The sequence below is a fragment of the Lipophrys pholis genome (assembly GCF_963383615.2).
Source record: "Lipophrys pholis genome assembly, chromosome: 15".
Lineage (NCBI taxonomy): Eukaryota > Metazoa > Chordata > Actinopteri > Blenniiformes > Blenniidae > Lipophrys > Lipophrys pholis.
In genome coordinates, this window is record NC_137642.1 from 4,145,028 (window position 1) to 4,163,538 (window position 18,511).

The 18,511-nt window shown below is 41.1% G+C and overlaps 1 pseudogene across 1 annotated transcript in view; it reads left to right on the forward strand.

Annotated features, from left to right (window-relative positions):
* Window positions 1–18,511, forward strand: part of LOC308120728 (regulating synaptic membrane exocytosis protein 1-like) — a 94,330-nt pseudogene that overhangs the window by 40,724 nt on the left and 35,095 nt on the right. The window contains exons 5-13 of the transcript in view: window positions 1,949–2,012; window positions 4,248–4,513; window positions 5,057–5,715; window positions 9,129–9,169; window positions 11,523–11,636; window positions 11,783–11,882; window positions 13,166–13,289; window positions 15,255–15,272; window positions 17,838–17,884. The product of the transcript in view is annotated as a regulating synaptic membrane exocytosis protein 1-like (transcript). The remainder of the gene's footprint in view (window positions 1–1,948; window positions 2,013–4,247; window positions 4,514–5,056; window positions 5,716–9,128; window positions 9,170–11,522; window positions 11,637–11,782; window positions 11,883–13,165; window positions 13,290–15,254; window positions 15,273–17,837; window positions 17,885–18,511) is intronic.

Here is an 18,511-nt window from a genome sequence, read left to right on the forward strand (position 1 = left end):
GAGACTCCCAGGTTGAGTGCTGCCACTGGGAAGAATGAACAGAAATGAATGTCCACATTCCACATAAAAGCTCTTTTGTCTCTTCTTTCTCTGAAGAGCATCACCTGGTCCCGGTTTTTACTCAACTTTCGCCATCTCACTGTCTTTTTCTTTTCTCTCTCGTGTTATTTTCTCACGTGGTCGGACTGAATCTCTCCTCTATAAATCTCAACATTCATCCCTGAAATACACAGATTTGATTGGCTGCATGGTATCAATGGCATCACGTGTGGCGGCTCAACTCGCATGTAATTGGTCTGTACGTTTTCCATCATCCACGATCGTAAAGACTACTAAAGTTGCACCAATTCAGATAGAAGCTCTACGTCTGGTTACTATTATTGTAAAGACTTAGAATGGCTGTGCCGGTTAAAAAAGAATTGCCCCATCGAGTTTTAAAACATAACCTTCTGTTTTGGATGGAAGTAGGTCCGGGTCCGGATGGAACTGCGATCCGCCATTTGGTGACCCCTGATTGAAGCCATTGTTTCTGAACAAATAACTGAACTTCCTCTGGATTTCAGCTTCAATGTGGTGCGAGTTACTGAAGCCACAAAGCAGCTGAGATGAACAGTTTTTATAAAGCTGACTACTTGGAGGTGTGGACACATGCTAATGCTCACATCTTTCATTTTTCTGCCAGGAGAACAAAGGTAGTTGAAGTTTAGTGGAATAGAAAGAAGCGCTTTGAATCATGCTGATGCTAACAGATGGTTAGGTGGGCAACACAAAGAGAGACAGCAACAGCAACGCTCCAACTGGAACTCTACAACTTGTGTACCAAAACATTCTCCTTAAGATGAAAACATTCTGGGTTTTTCTTTTTTAGAGTATTTGAACATCTGATGCCTACATAAATAACTATAGCTGAAGGTCATTTCCATTATTTGTCCCTTCAAGGTGTATATTTTATATTTTAAACGTGATCCTGTCTGCAGGTTGTCACAAAATATGAACAGAAGGTCATTTTGCTGGTTTTTGGTTCAAAATGAAAAATTCAAATATAAGAAAAAAAACAACTAAGAAAAACAAAGATTTACTAAAATTAAACTGAAGAAACTCTGAAATCAATATAAAGATCTGAAGACAAACTGGGCAGTATAGTGACTCACTACTGCCCTATCATGTTACCAAATTAACAGTACAATTGTGTATATATATATACAATTTTACATGCTGCACCTTTAAGAATGTGATGTCTATCTCAGCGGTTGAGATGCGGCTGAGTGATAGTGGCTATGAAGAGACTCATTTTTCTTTTGACAAAAAAATAAAGGTTTTGATCACAAGTCTAAAAGAAAGAAATGCTCAAAAAACAGTAAAAAAATGTTGCGCTATATGTTGTAGATATGCATAATGTGTGTATTAAGGGCTGTTTGAGGGCTTTATCAGAATCTTTAACAACTATATTGGATTTTAGGAGCTGTTGAAGTACTTTGTACTAGGTGCTTTGTTTCCTCGTCAATGTTTTATTTAATTAATCACTGCCTCAGCGAGGTGCGCTGTGATCTCACTCCTCTGTAGCTCCGACTAGTGGTGGACAGATATGACAGGTCAACCATCTAATTTCCCTGGAACCGTCTAGTAAGGGAGGCGGATGTTTTAGTATTTTGGTGATTAGTCAGACACATTCCTCGTCGAGACGACACCAAATGACGATCATCCAGGAACCCGAAATACAATCACATGTGTAATTTGAAGATAGGCATCATATCATCAAATATTGGAAAGCAAATCAGATTTCTTCAGCTTGTGTTGCGTCTGAAATATAGATATAGTTTGGGCTCTCAGTTGTGGTGTGTGAACACAGCCAATGTATAGTTAGCGTGCATATGTGTGATGGGACAAATAGGAAAAAGACGATGGGAGATCATCTTGGCCGTGAGCTGTGTATCTTTTCGTTTTCCAGTTGGCGTTGCGGTCTATAATTGGAGGCCAAAAGCAGCCTACCGTGCATGCCAAGCTGCTCTCTGGTACAACTGCCATGACGTTGATCTTAAAAAGCTCCCTTCAAAACCTTTTTTTTTTTTTTTTTGGTGACGTCTTGCTGGCATCAGTGCCGCTCTTTAGAAAGCTCATTGTTCCGTCACCTGTTTGACAGTCACCACCATTGAAGCCGGGGCTCAGAAGAATTGGATGGCTGAGAAGAAGAACAGCTCGTTCCTGTTAAACACTGTATTGTTCCGCTAAAGGAAGGAACAGTCGAGTCCACTTCTCTGTGAACTTCTGGAAGTATATGATGAAGCAGTTTGTACAGAACATGTAGTGTGATGGCTCGTCATCAGATTAGCACAGTGTTCCTAACAGTTGGAGAGCTTGTGATTGTTGGAGATGGTCTGATTTGTATATTCCAGACTAAACCCCACGTCAGTCCTACCTTCCTTCCAAAGAGAACTACCCATTAGTGCCAAGCTAACACTATTTAATGGTATATTTCTTGAACAGAACCTGGGTCTTACCCTGATGCAACTGATTGTTCTCAACATTCAACTAGATTAAGCCAAAGATTGTGATAGTTAGTTTGAGGAGAAAAGTCCAGAGGTCGGTGATGGACTATGAGCTTACTCATGACGTTTGGTTCAGCCAGCACCTGTTCTGACTGGATTTGGCCTACGTACTTCTCATAACCGGCATTCCTCTGCCGTTCATGAGCCATTCATAGGTTCCTCCAGGACACTCACAGTGTAACTGCTCAATCACAGACTTCACCTGCATGTCCCACATTTGGTCCAAGAACCTCTACGTCCTATCAGGAACACACAGAAAGACTGAGGACATTGGGAGTTGAAATTAGCTCAGAAAAAAGTGGAAGAAGCACTCTCTCAATGCACATGTTTCCCAATTCTAGAGTCACACATTCAGATTAAACCTATGCCTGTTTGTGGTGCCTTATAAGTACCTGGGTGTTCACCTGAACAATAAACTGGACTGGTCTGACAACACACAAGCTCTCTACAAGAAGGATCAGAGCAGACTCCATCTGCTGCGGAGACTCAGGTCCTTTGGAGTGCAGGGAGCGCTCCTGAGGACCTTTTATGACTCAGTGGTGGCATCAGCCATCTTCTATGGAGTGGTCTGCTGGAGCAGCAGCACTCCGGCTGCAGACAGGAACAAACTGAACCAACTGGTGAGGAAGGCCAGCTCTGTCCTGGGCTGCCCCCTGGACCCTGTGGAGGTGGTGGGAGACAGGAGGATGTTGAAGAAGCTTTCATCCCTGATGGAGACCGTCTCCCACCCCCTACATGGTACCGTCACATCACTGGGCAGCTCCTTCAGTGACAGACTTCTCCACCCGCGGTGTCTGAAGGGCAGATACCACCGATCCTTCCTCCCTGCTGCAGTCAGACTCTTCAACCAAGCCTGCTCCGAGTAGACCACTGACACACCACAACCGGACAATATCACTCCACGCCAACTGTGCAATAAGTGGTGCAATAACAATAATAATCTATAAAAACGTATTTACTATGTGCAATACATCCACCCCCATATTCTGTTCATGTCCACACTTATAGGCACCGTGTGCATATTTTTTATTATATTGTATTTTTATCTGCTTTTTTAGTTTCTGCTATGTGTGCTTCTTTCTCTTTACTATCCTGTTGTACCACTGCAAATTTCTCCACATGTGAGATAAATAAAGGGATATCTTATCTTATCTTATCTTATCTTATCTTATCTTATCTTATCTTATTATGGTCTATTTGTCAAATGGTGAATGCTGCCATTCTTCTTCTGGTGTGCACCAAATGATGGATCCCTGATCCCTTTAAAAAGCAGATCTCAGTTCTGCAGATTTAAGATTAAAGTTCCTTTAAAGTTTGAACACAGTATAGACTAAACTCTCAGAAATGGAATGTTTGATGGAAGAATTCCTGGTGTTGTTTCGTCTATATATAGAGTTTTTAAAATTCCCAACATAAATAGTAATCTTGAACAGTTTGTGCTGTGTTGCATTAAATATTTTTTTGAAGTTCCAAAGTGAAATAAAAGTAACAGCAGTTTTAGAGGAAAATGAATCAGATCAGACTCTTTTTTCCAACTTTGATCTGAACAGTGACTTACTGGCATGTCTTCAACTTCTGCACTTTCATATCAGTCATGTTCTTCTGGGACTGAAGGTCAGTCTGGATCTTGTACCTCCTGTGAGAAACTTAAGAAGAACTGGTTACATGGTCGTGACTGTAACCCTTGCCTTCTTTTCTCAGGTGATCTGGGTGTGCAATAACTGTCGGAAGCAGCAGGAGATCCTGACCAAGCCGGGCGACTGGTTCACCGATCCGCCTGGAAAGACTCTCGGCTCGGCCGTCAGCGAGCCATCCGTGTGCCAAACCCTCGGGGACAAGAAGCTGCGATCTCGATCCCAGGTACCCTCTGGCTCCACCACTACAATCCAAGACCCCAGCCGGCCAGGGGTGCCCGGGAACATGCCTGGAACCGACGCTCGGTCACTTAGCGAACCACCACGAGACACGTAAGAGAAAGCTCATACTCTATATCCTCCAATGTTACTGTGTTTTATAGATGGGAAATGTTTGTTGTATTAACATGACATAACAATAACATATTGAAAATAGGTATATAGGTAATAAGTCCATAGCTAACAGGGTATGCCTCGGCTACTGTAGGGACATAATGATGGTATTAGAGAGCTCCATATTTTCTCAGGTGGTACAAACTGTGAAAAGTTTGAGAACCACTGACAAAACGATCCAGAGAGGCTAACCCTGTGGAAGACATGACCAAGCAGTGTTTATCAGGACTGGTAAATCTTCATTCTCTATTTGGCCTCTGGGGGTCCCCTGGTTTCCATAACAGCAGTGGAGTAAACTAAACGGCAGAAGAGACATTGCATACCTTGTCATTAGCAAAATATTAGTGGCATTATGTTCTTTTTGAACACGTGCATCCTAAAAGTTAGTGAAAATGGTAGTTAGGCTTTCAGCCTGAAGGGACACGCTGTTCGGACATTGTTGGAGTTGGCAGAGCAGTAAAAAGACCTTGTGTCCTTCCTCAGGAGGAACGGGCGAGGAGGGGGAGGAGCCGGTCGGGGGGAGCGACGGCCTGGCCAGCCCAGACTGCAGACCCAGGTCTCCATGGACCGGGACCTCCGGGGGGAGTCCAAGGAACGCAGGGAGAGCCGCCGGCTCACAAAAGGACGCTCATTGGAGCATGATCCGGTGGGGAGTGGGGTCCGGCGGACAGAGGAGGGCGGGTACCCCCTCCGACAAGCGGGGCCAGGCCCTCCTGGGGGCAGGGGCCAGCCACTGCCTGTGCAGGGGAGGGGCCCTGGGGGCGGGGAGGTCGGGGACTGTACTCGACCCGGGCAGAGGACGGCGGGCGTGGTAGGTGGGCCACACGAACTTTTGAAACAGGCTCCTCCCCCTGAACTCAGAGAACCCCTCGACTCAGGCTCTGGCCTGGGGCCCAACCATGGACCCGGGGTGAGACGGACCAAACGGGAAAAGGCAGAGAGCATGCTGCGCAACGACTCTCTGAGCTCCGACCAGTCGGAGTCTCTGCGGCCACCACCACCGCGGCCCTACAAGTCGAAGCGAGGGCTGGGGGCCGGGGGAAAGAGGCAGACCAGCGTGAGCAGCTCGGAGGAGGAGGGCGGGACCACGCCCGAGTACAGCAGCTGTGAAGACGCGGAGATCGAGAGTGTCAGCGAGAGAGGTGAGAGTGTATCAGCCTTTTGTCTGACAGAACCCATGAATGGAACCAAGAAGAGTACCAACGTTACCCCAACATTTAGAAACTAGTCTTAGCGTGCTCACAGCAAACTGTCACTCCCACTTCAAGCTGACCACAAAATGAACTAGCATGTTTAAGCTTCTTGAGGCTCCAGTCTTCATACCACCAGGGTGTGTTTGATTCATGAACCACTTCTGCACGGTGCATCAGCCGACTGTCAAAGTGACATGCCAACAAGTGTGAGTGTGTTTGTGTTTTTCTGTGTGTCACACTGTATTGTTTTCAGCCCAGACCCTGAAGGGAGAATATCCCACGCGTGTGTGTGTGTGTGTGTGTGTGTGTGTGTGTGTGTGTGTGTGTGTGTGTGTGTGTGTGTGTGTGTGTGTGTGTGTGTGTGTGTGTGTGTGTGTGTGTGTCGGGGAAGTTTGACCCCAGTTGATCCCGATTGGGCCTCTCATAGCGGGCAATGTCCCGGAGACTGTTCCCACGGTAACCTTGTCATGTCCGCGCTGTGTTGTGTCACTTCCAAGGCGCTGGACTGCTGCTGCATATCCAGCTCACTCAAAAATAATCCAACTGTTTAATCTCATCGGAGGCTCCTTTACATTAGCATTAGCACAAGCAGCATTAGAAGCAACCACATTAGCACTAGCAGCAGTACTTGCAATATTAGCAGCAGGATTATCAACAGGATTATCAGCAGTATTAGCGACAGCATTAGCAACATTAGCGTTTGGTTTATTTGCACTATATTTCATCTTTGCCATTATCAAAGTAGACATAAAGGCTCTACTTTCAGTTGCAGGCCGGTAATGAACCATGTTGTAACTAATTTTCTTGGAATTAAGTCCAAACTTAGCAGGTTGTACCTTCATCTCATGCTAGTTGTTGCTAACAGCTACAAGCAGCACAATCTTTAAAAGACTTAAGCTTGAGGTCGACAGCTACATACAGACGACAAAGTTCAGATAAAGATTCACAGTTGCTGCTTTGCTTGTATTAAATGTGGTTAAATAGTAAGTTAGAAAGGGCTAAGTAGGCTGAAGCCACATCACTACTCTAGCTTGAGATCGAGCAATGATTTAGTTAGTTTTATGATGCATCAGCAGTTTCACTGTCAGGTTGAATTTTTGTTTGAAATTTTCAAAGTCTTTCAGAAGATTGAGAGTGAAAATGAAAGCTTTTGTTGAAAGTCTTTATGAACTTTAACCTTAAAAGTAGCTTGACTTGAGGCTTGACTCTTGTTTAAATTTTCTCATTGAACCTTTTTAATTTCAGTAAAAAGAAGGTGGACGATAATCAGATTGCCCTTAATCTCTAAATTGAAACTATTTCCTTCACATCTTTATTTGAAAAGTCCAATAATGACAATTTATTCTTGAATATTTTATTTCATTCAGATATTTTCAACATACTTTGACACTTTCTCTCATTTTTTCCTTTTAAATGTCCTGAGTTGGCCAGTCAAGCTTTGATTTATTCGTTCCCACCTGGAGTTAACTTTTTATTTGCACAGTTCAACCTATCTTTTAACTTTTGGAATTTAATCTGGACTTCTAATGTGTTTCTTGTCAACATTTAGACATTTCAGCAAACTGTATATTAGAGCTCTCCTCTTCAAAGGTGGAATATTCACATAATTTTATATGTCCATCTCGTTAAAGTCATAAAAATCTCTTAGCGATCAGAACAACGGTTCAGTATCCGAAGCTTTCTGATCTCAGCTTTGATTGCTGGCAGGTAAAAATGTACAGAAGTCATCCATCAGAAAGAAACCAACAGCTATTGTCAGACGTTATATGAGCTTTATTTTCGATGCTAATACATATTGGCCCACTGCGAGTACCGGGCTGGATCGCAGAGATACCTGGGATAGATCGTCTTTGCCCAGGTATCCCTGTGGTTTCCCTGTGGTTCAGCCCGGTCCTAGCACCGCGGATCTTCATCTTTCTGATGGAGTAGAAACAGAAGAGCAGGCCGGGGCAGAGAAACTGGGGGAGCCGGCTTTAACGTTACATAACATCACTACAAGTTGTCACTGCTCGTTAGCCTCATGGCATCCTGGCTCGTAGGAACGCTTGGCTCTGTTTTACTTCCTGTCATAACAGAGACCACCCCCAGCCCCCTCCCCTCCTCCCCTCGCCTCGACCCATGTGTGTGAAACCCCTCCAGTCGGCTTCAGATTGAAGCAGGACGAGGCCGAACCTCCAGAAATGATCCGAGAGAAAAACCAGTAAGGAATGTAAAGGAGTCCATCATCATGGAGATAGGGTGTACGTTGATTAATTGTGACTAATTAATTACAAATCTGAGTGTAATTAATCGTGATTAATCGAATGATTTGTGAACCCGTAATTAACACACAAAATCAACAATTTATTGCACAAAAATTCTTTATATTGAATCTTTTAACTGGAACAGGTATTTTAATTGTAAACTGTTTCACATCGAAAAATACTCACAAATGTGAAATTTGAACCATCCAACATTTAAATGTGGAGACGTGGAGGGAAGGCCAGACTATTTGGCAAGTACACAGAATAGAATAGAATAGAATAGAATAGAATAGAATAGAATAGAATAGAATAGAATAGAATAGAATAAAATAGAATAGAATCCCAGAGAGAAATTCCTTAAGATCTGATACAAAGTATCAGTGCACCAGTTTCAATCTTATGTTTTGTAACTAACAATATAATTTCCTTTCTTTTTACAAACTTTGACCTCAACGTGAGTGTGTAACTCAAGAATTTCAAACTTTTTAAAAAAAATTTTAGGGAGTCACATAGTCCTGGTTTTTCTTTTGTATATGTCAAAAAGGACAAGTTAGCAAAAACGAAATGTGATATTGAATTTGCCAATTTCTTATTTGGAGAAATCTGTGTAAATGCATGAATGATCGGTTTTTCTCCTTGTGAGCAGGATTTCTGCAGCTTCACACTTTGCTAGCAACCGTTTAGATATTTTGTTCCTCAAAAAAATGATGAATTCGATCCGAGGTAAATAAATGAAAAACCACCAGGAAATTTTTATTAAAATGAAGTTTATGGTTTTTTTTGTATTTGTTTGGCCACAAAAGGTCATTTTGCAGACTGGATTTGGTCCTCAGGCTGAATGTTTGCTTGTTTAATTTCACTGAAAGAGTTTTGGTCCTGGGCTTTTAACCATTCAGCTTCATTCCTCAGAGAAAAAGTCACAGCGTTTTATTGGGGTTTAGCGATCTAAAAGGGTTTTTTGTCCTTGTGTGTGTGTGTGTGTGTGTGTGTGTGTGTGTGTGTGTGTGTGTGTGTGTGTGTGTGTGTGTGTGTGTGTGTGTGTGTGTGTGTGTGTGTGTGTGTGTGTGTGTGTGTGTGTGTGTGTGTGTGTGTGTTCTCACTATCTCTCTCCTCTTCCAGGAGACTGGGAGTGTTACCCACATGATCCCACCGTGTGGCATGTAAGTCCTGTTTAATTCCATATTTTGCTTATTTTAAAGGTATTACAGGTTTATTTCGACATTTGATTGTAATTAAGAGGTTTCTGTCAACTTTTCTTGTATTTTCTTATATGTACTTTTCTTACTTAATTTCCTAAACACAAGATTTAAAAAAGGGTTATTTCAGAAACTCTCTTCATATTCGATAATGATTGTGGAAGTGCAGATTGTTGAGAATTGGATGCAAATAATATAACTTTCTATCAAAAGTTGCTCTGTTTGGAATCAAATGAATACAAAATCAACATCATTAAATGGATTTCACTTATATAGTGCTTTTTCAGCGACTTGAGCGGTCCCAAAGCACTTTACATTGTTAGTCACATTCACCCATTCACACACCAGTGGAGGCAGCGGCCATGCAAGGTGCACAGTCACCTCATTGAAACCTCATAATGTTGTGTTTTCATCTTTAACTGTACCAGAGGGGTCTTTTTTGAACTTCTCCATTTGTTCTTTTGTCCAAAGAAAATTTTAAATTTCCAGTTGAACTGTGCGGGAACTTATTTTGTTTCAATTCCTGAATTTCACTGACGAAATGTTGCACTGAAAAATCATAACGTTGTGGGTTGAAACACAGTTCAGAAACACAACATGTGCTTTAAAACCCCAGTTTACACCACAATGTTCATAAGTGAAAACGAAAAACGTCCGTAGTGTTCTGGCGTCTGTATACACGACGACAAAAAGTGGACCTTATCAATAACGTTCCGACTCCGTTTCTATGTAGACGGCGAAACACATCTTTTTGAAAATGTTTGGGCTCCGTCTCTGTGTAGACGGAGGAAATGCTGTTTCTGCGCATGTGCACCACAGCCTTACTAAATTCTCGTTATTGTCCATCAACTGAGCATGTGCAGAACAACTATGTTTTCCTCCAGAGTGTCATGACCCCCCGGTCCATATTCTCCATATTCGGTAGTTTTATATGTGACATTCACTTCTATTATTTGTTATCATTTATAGTAAGGTGTTATCTGTGTCTATGGTTTTATCAGAAAAACAAACAACAGCACCCGCTCGTGGCATAATATGAAAACTACATTATTTTCAGCGTTCTACCATTTCAGTGGAAATAGGCATTGTTTTCTAAACACTGCTGCGTAAACCCGAAACGTTCCTGAAATGAAAACTCAAAAACGATCAGTTTTCACTTGAAATGTTGTCGTGTAAACAGAGCCTGAGGTTTCCTGGTTTGGTTGGAAACTGTGACACTCCAGTTCAAAAGGTTGTGCAGATTAAAAGTGACTTTAGACCAATTAAAATCTCTTCTTCTGTGGTTGGGTTTGACTTCAGGCAACTAAAGTTTCACCAATGCAAAACAATCACACGTCAGCCAGCTTGAGAGTTAAAAAAACTTCCAGCAGATGAAGAAAGAATATTCTTGGATCCAATCCAAAGTTTCTCCTTTCTGAGGAAACTCAAAAGTTACGAACACGTCTTTGTCATCTCTATGTTCAGACTTGACTTTTAAACTTTCATCCTGACTTATGGAACTTATTGCAACTAATTTGATAAAAAGGACAAAGAGCTAGTCTCTGATTTCACCATTTTGAGTCAAATGATCATCGTCCTTCATTGCCTGCTAGACTAAAAGTGTGTTTTTCAAAAATGGCCGAAGGGCTGTAGAGCTTTTGGACAGTTTCCTATAGTTACTAATGTTCTCTCTTGGGTTTGCACCCCAGGTAACTCCAGCCCCAGTGTGTTTGTGTGTGTGAAAGCTCCATCTCCTGGTTCACATGGAAAACTACAAAACAAGTCACTTATTGAGGTCCAATCAGAAAAAAACCACCACTCCAAGGTTACTGGAACATTCTTTTTTCCAGAGGTCTTATCAGGTTTAATGTGTCTTCTTCTATTGTTTGGGAGAACGGACGATCTGATTAAAACCTCTTCATCCAGGGAAATATCACACGTAACACAACAGGAGAATTCATGAAAATTCTTCGTTTTCACATTTTGCACTTGAAGAATTTCCATCAAAAACACGACTCCAAAGTTACTGAATCTAAAGAAGGTTCAATTCCTGAGTTTTCACCCAGGGTTCAAATGAACGTCGAGCGACATCGAAGAGAACTTTCACAAACGTTCCAGCAACTTGTTTGAGTTCTTACTAGAATAGACCCAATGCTTTCTGAAGGTCGATCACCACCATCATCTGTCCTCCATGTCAGACCGTAACTGACATGGAGAGACTCCACTCTCAACCTCTGTTTTAACGACTATTTTCTAATGTGAAGAAAATAAGTGTTGGGAAGTCATTGTGTCAATTTTCTTTAGTTGGAATTACGATTGTAATCCCCCCCCCTCCAAGCATCCAGTCACCTGGCAGCCGTCCAAGGAGGGAGACCACCTGATTGGACGGATCACTCTGAGCAAGAGGAGCGCCACCATGCCAAAAGAAGCCGGGGCTCTGCTGGGTTTGAAGGTCGGATTCTCCCACAGAGAATCTGCAGTAATCTGAGTTTATGTCGGCTGGTCAGCCATTCACCTTCCCCTCTTCCCGCCTCCTTCCCCTTCCTCTATCCTCCCCTCCCTCCCTCTTCCTCCTTCCGGGTGGGTTTCATCCATCAGGTGGTAGGAGGCCGGATAACGGAGTCGGGCAGATTAGGTGCCTTCATAACTAAAGTCAAGAAAGGAAGCCTGGCGGACATAGTGGGACATCTCCGAGCAGGTAAACCCTCACAATTAATATATAGCGGTGTTATTCTTCATTGACTTTAAATGGCCAAAGTTTTGACATTATTGTCCATTACTGTTTTATTATTGGTTTTCTGCATGTACACCTGAGACGGGTCTCAGACCGCAGGTTGGGAACCACTTCTGTAGAGGTTTTGTATAAAAGTTTACATCCATCAGTTTTTTCTGATTTACAGATAAAACATCCAATAAAGAGGTAGAAGCTGTAGACGTTATGAGTGGAGCTGCACGAAGTACCGTTTTCGCAAAGTTTATTTGACTGACAGTTCAAAACTACTAAAACAGTTATTTGCAACAAGATGCACACGCCATCAACTAAAACATTCATCGTTAACAGTGTCGTTATTACGATTCTCGACAACATTATCGTGTGTTTGGTTTAACACCTTGCAGCTCGAATTACGATCTGGACGGGTTTTTTCGTAACGAGTCAGATTTATTTACTTTGATCAAAAGTTCATAATGACTGTAAAAACAGATTCTTTTGTCTTTATTTGTCAATGATTGAGACAAAAACACGTATCGGATTCAGTTTTCGCAAACGATCTTTTGGTAAAAATGATTAAATTGTCAAAAAATACAATTTTAACCAGCGTCCATGTAAAGTGAGTGAAGTAGTCACACGACGTACCAATAAAAGGTTTCATTTTCATTCATTCTGTCAGTGCATTCTGTTTTTGATTAACTTGGAACTAACTTGAGTGAGAGAAACATGAATCACCATTCGGATGAAACCAGTTGAAACTCTTCGGATCAGGTTTCATCAAATGGAAAAAGAAGAACTCACTCAACCCGATTGACTTTCTTAAAGTCACTTTTCACTTTTTAGAATCACAGAATGGCAAACAATTATCTGCCTTTTATTGATAATAAAAAGTGTAAAAGTGAACAAACTTGGCGATATTTTATCATTTCTCGCCTCCAAATTGGCCTTAATTGAAATGAGTAGCGAAAACGGCTCCTGATGTGCACTGCTGAACTGCCCTCACAGGATATAAGATGTTTGGTTTTATTTCAAAGCAAAGACTCTAAACACATCAGGCTTTACATTAATGTACGACGTTTAAATCACAAGTCTCACGACTACAACAATTTAAAAAATCACAATCATCTCATCCAGATTCGAAATGACAGATTTGTCACAACATGAAAGAAATATGTGCATTATCGCAGAGTCGGCGTGAGTTGGGTCCGAGAGAAAGAGCACTGTTACAGGGCATTAGCGAGCATGCTAACGGCGGCGCGGCATGTTTCCAGGGGACGAGGTGCTGCAGTGGAACGGGAAGCTGTTGCCAGGGGCAACCATGAAGGAGGTCTACAACATCGTCCTGGAGTCCCAGGCCGAGCCTCAGGTGGAGCTGGTGGTCTCCAGGCCCATCGGGTAAGTCGGGGGAGTGCTGCGCTGTTAGCGCTCCGGCTAACTGAAGCATGACACAGCGATTCAGACTGCGACTGAAGAACAAGCAGATATTGCTGAGTCTTCTCCATGTGTCCCCGTTAAAAAAGCATTCTGGTTTATTTTATGATCGGTCAAATTTAAGGATCCTACAAAAGTCCTCCTGTTTGGACTTCACCTTTAAATATGATTGCATTACATGGAATTGTATTATATAAGCTTTTGATCAATTTTGAGCTATCAAGAAAATGTAAAATCTCATTAAATTTACTTGAAACTGTTAGGCAATTGAATAGAATACGCATAACCATTTATTCTGATGGAATAAATAACCAGTCTAATATAAAACATAATATATTTATATAATATCTATAGCTCACTACAGCTCATTGTTTCTGTGCAAATAGGTGCAACTTCATTCACATTTAGTTTAATAGCTTGATTAGAAAAAGGCCAAATGAGAATAGAGAATATAATTTTAACATTATGCTGTTTTTAATGATTCCCCCCAATGTTTAATATGTATAATAATAGAATGTCATGTTTCTTTCAACAATTTCCTCCTAATCATTCTTCTTTTAAAGGTTTAAGTCAGATTTTGTGATTACACGTCATCCTGGTTGGACCTGGTAGTTCCAGCCTTGTTTTGGCCCGCAGGCCTTATGTTTGACACCCCGGGGACATTGAATGGAGTTTTCCGAAGAGCTTATTTTTAAAATGTTTGATCTGACAAAAATATACTTCACTGAGTAAAACAATCTTTGATTTAAAAGAAAAGTATATAATCAATAAGAAATAATCTAAATCTACTCATTTGCAAATACTTCTGCAGCTTTTGAACCGAAAACTTGACAAACTAAGTGTATCTTCAGTGTATTTGCCTTTATTTCTTCTCCAGTACACATGTTGGTTGAATTAAAGCGGGAAGAATGTAAAAATAGGTGTAATGCTAACAGGCTTAGCCCCTAAAACGTACATTTTTAACCTTCGCAGTTATTAGATGTTAAAACAAGCTTTCAGTTTAATGTTTCGTTTATTTAAATAGGTTTTTTTTCAGTTAAAAATCTTTCTTTAATGTGTGGCTATAAACTACCTAGCATTTAGCAACACAACATTTCAGCTTTGTTACTAACTAAAGTAAAATAAAGAAATTTTTGTTTTGTACATTTAGACATTTTCTGTCCACATTGACCTTTTTAGCAATTTTACTTTATTTTTTATTGTGTTTGCCTGAAAGACAATAAAATCAAAATTTATTCATAAAACTGCTACATTGTGTTTATATGATTATGGGGAAAGTAAAGCTATTTTACATGATCTTTTTATGATATGTTAAAGTTTGTTTTGTCATAACAGTTACATTTAAATTAGAATATATGTGTTGTGCCCTTTCAAGAAACTTTGAGCTATTTTGATGTATCATGGGATTTAAAGAATTGGAATATTACAATATTTCTATAATTAACAGATTGTATAAAAGCATCAGCTATTACAATTTTTTTAATGTTTTGAAAATGTTTTGAAAATGTTATGAAAGAAACAGATTCTATCAAAGCTCAAAGATTTTTTTGAATTATTTTTTAATTAAGCTATAGTTGAGTCGATACAAGATGCATCATGAACTGAATTTAGATCACGTTTGTGGAAGTTGCGTAAAAATGCTTAAAAATAAAAACTGCTTGCTACCAAACAAAATACAAAAACATTTTTCGATGTAGTTAAACTGGATATTTTATTCTGTAAATGTGTAAAAAAAAGACTTTTGTGGAGTTCTGTTTTTATTTGAACTTTGTGATTCTTTGTGTGTAGCTTGTAAGTGTGAGGCCGTCATGTTCCTGCGACTTTTATTTTCTTGTAAACTACTAACAGCTGTCAGATTTCACCTCATTTGCTCTTTGATGGTTAAAAAAAAAGTTGAATGTATGAATTTCTCTCCAAACACTCGCGAAGGGTTTATAGAAAATATCAGTAAGTAATCTGCCCATTTTCCAAGGAATCCCCCTTAATCCCCTCACGCTTATAGATTTGATTTCGCTGGTGCTATTTTGCATCCCCGAATGGATCGAACTCCATCTTAAAGAAACAGAAATGCCAATTGACGCATGTTTTTTTCCCAATGGGATGCAGAATGGCTAACAGGAAAGATCCATGTACCTAGCAGCGCTTCCAGAAGCTTTTAAGATGTTTGGCAATGCCTAGAAACCCCCCGCCACCCTTCCTTCCCTTGATGACGTACCCCAGAGAAATGAAATACATCCCTTTTATTATTCTTGGTTACTCTTACAGTTCATTCTGTCTTTACATTCATTGACATGTTTTCCGTTTTTGAGCGGCTCCTGAAACACTTATCAGTTTAATTTTGGAATTCAAAAAGTGAAATACAAAACCGAAAAATGAGGAACATTTTATTTATTTTTTTACATTTTGTGCAGAGCTGGAGCTGAACGGTGATTAACTTGGATTGCTAACCCTCCAAACTCCTGCTTTGTGCTTAATGTGCGAGCGGGAGATTTACTAACTAAATCAGCGCTATCTGAAACCACAAACGACATCCTGCAACGTCCTACCTACGATTTCAAATACAGTCTAAAATCATCTAATCGTCTAAAAATAATTCCATGAGAGATTTTATTATGTGATCCTTTGTTGATTGCACAAGATAAAACATGAATTCAGCATCATTATCGAGAATATAAGGGCAAGAACTGAAAATAAATGTGAATATGGCCAAAAAAATAGAATAAAGTAAAATGCAATATAGGAGAGGGTTGGACAAGATCAACAGAAGAAATTCAGAAAGATTGTCAAACTAAAGGAAGGTACAAGACAGGTCTGTCCACAATTAAAAGTCATGTCCCTGCTGAAGTCTGAGCTGCTTTTCACCTTCTGAAGCTTTTCAAGGCGCTTTCAGAAATAACACGTAGTCAATCATATTCTACCTCGTGCCACTCATTAGTGTTGTATTATCTATGAGCAAAACCTCTGCAGACACCATTTTCTATATTCATCAAGAAAAATAAAGTAGAATCACCTGATGTTTTCTGTCAGCATCATGTTTCTGCCTCTTGTCATGAGGGCAAAGCTTTCGAAGATCAGGCACCAAATTACAGAACTCATGGACTTTTCCAGAATTGAGGCTCTTTCCTGTAGTTGTAAGACGAGTGTTACCGGAATTTGTTGATTGGGGAAAATAAACACAAACACTTTCGGTTTATGCAGCTTAGAGATTTTCATCTGCCAAACAAGACTTCACAGGAAAGTCAGACCACCTTTTAACAACATTACTGCAACCTTCTCGGTAAAGTCTTCATTGACACTCAGAGCCACTATGAGCAGCCAAAGCTGTAGGGGGCAGTGTAGCAAGAAGCATTAAGCCATAATAACCAATCAGAATCCTGGAAAAAACACAACCTCACGGATTGTGACATAAATCTCCGCCTCCGCCTCTTCTAGATGCAAACAGAGTTTTTCTAAATCTCTACTGTGGCCTGAGTTTTCAGGAATCATTGTTTGTGGAGACTCATTGCTGCGTTTATGTGTAAATACATGGCCCAAATCAGAGAAATATCACAGTTTTTTAAATACTCTGATACGTGTAAGCATGGCGTCAAATTTGCTTTGTTTGACGTCAGTTTCGAAGCGGTGGTTTTTCTGCTTTGGGTCCAAGATCGGGCTTTGTGCAGACGAGATTCAAAGAAAGAAGATTTCTAGAATCGACTGCAGAGAAAAATCCCCTTTATGTTGGTCCAGTATTGCAGTACGACTTTTGATGAATTCAAACACTTACGTAGATCATAATAACATCTCTGTGAGCACTCTTTCTCTTTTTAGACCCAGTGTTTACTCCAGAGTCTTGTTCAGACAAATGGACGGAGCCAAGTTAACAGGAGTTTATCGTCTTGCTCAACTACCAATCTCGCTGTCCACTAAACTTAGAAGTGACACCATCCTTTGTGACGGCTGGTCATGCTCATTCAGTAATCTTAGACAAAAACATTCCAGATTTCGAAGTATGCTTATGTCAAATCTGTGAAGTTTTTTGCAGGATGTAGCTTTCATTTGTGTGTCGGAGTAGTTGGTGGTTTCAGACGAATCCACATAAAAGCCGAGGTGCGGCTGCAGGTTTCCAACTTTTAGAATTCCAAAAGACGAAAAGTGCTGATACGTGTTGAGCCGATCACTTCCTTTGCTTTCCAACGCCGAGCTGTGGATTCTGGTGTTTCACATTGGTGCTGCTGGACACCAAAACATGCTGGTGTGAGGACAGAACTCAGCTTTTGGTTTTGCATCCGTTCATTTCTGAGCAGCATGGTGTGGAGGCTCCAGGGTGTGTGTGAATGAGTGTTGGGAAACACTGCAGCCAGCAGGAGAGCTCCCGTCTTCCCCTTCTGCTTCTCCATCACTTTCCACCACGCAGCACTTTAATCTGAACCTTTCTAAAACTGTGAGATCTACTCTGTCTGCATGTGTGCCTGTGTCAGTCCAACTTCTCCTGACGACTGTGATTAACTCACTCTTTCTCTTTTTTTCCAGTGATATCCCGAGAATCCCCGACACGTCCCACCCTCCATTAGAATCTAGTAGGTATCTCCTGCATGGTGTTAGCTCAGCCGCTAACCAGTAACGAGCTTCTGAAGCTTTTTCTCATCCTGAAACTCCACCTGCTGTTAGAACTTTCCTTGATTCTGAATAGGAGGATGACTAATCTTCTGAGTTGGTGATCCTCCACCTTTCGTTGAAATACAGAAACAGAACAAGGGTTCTTATCTGGTTCAGGAAAATCACACTTGTTTACAAATGAATGTTTACGAAATGCTTCCACTTACTGTGTATACTGGAGCAGACGCTACTGAATGATTGTCTAGAGGCGGGGGAGAAGCCGTGGTTTAGGTTGGTGATCAGGATGGTACCTGAACTGAAGCTTTTCAGCCAGTGGGGTGGAGCCACTGGCTGTAGAGAGAACTGCTTCCTCCCTGTTTACACGACAACGAAAACGAGTGTAACCGCAAAACTTTCGTTGCATTTGGGGGATCAGTTTACACAACGCCGGTGCTCAGAGTCCCTGGAACTGTCACTTTTTCATACCGACTCACAAGGAAGAACTATTGTTCCGCGCTGGCCATTCCCCCTCGCAGACACCGCCGGAGGCTAAGGAGTGCCGTTACAGCACATGTGCACCTCCGCCGTGGTAAATAGTTAATCTGCTC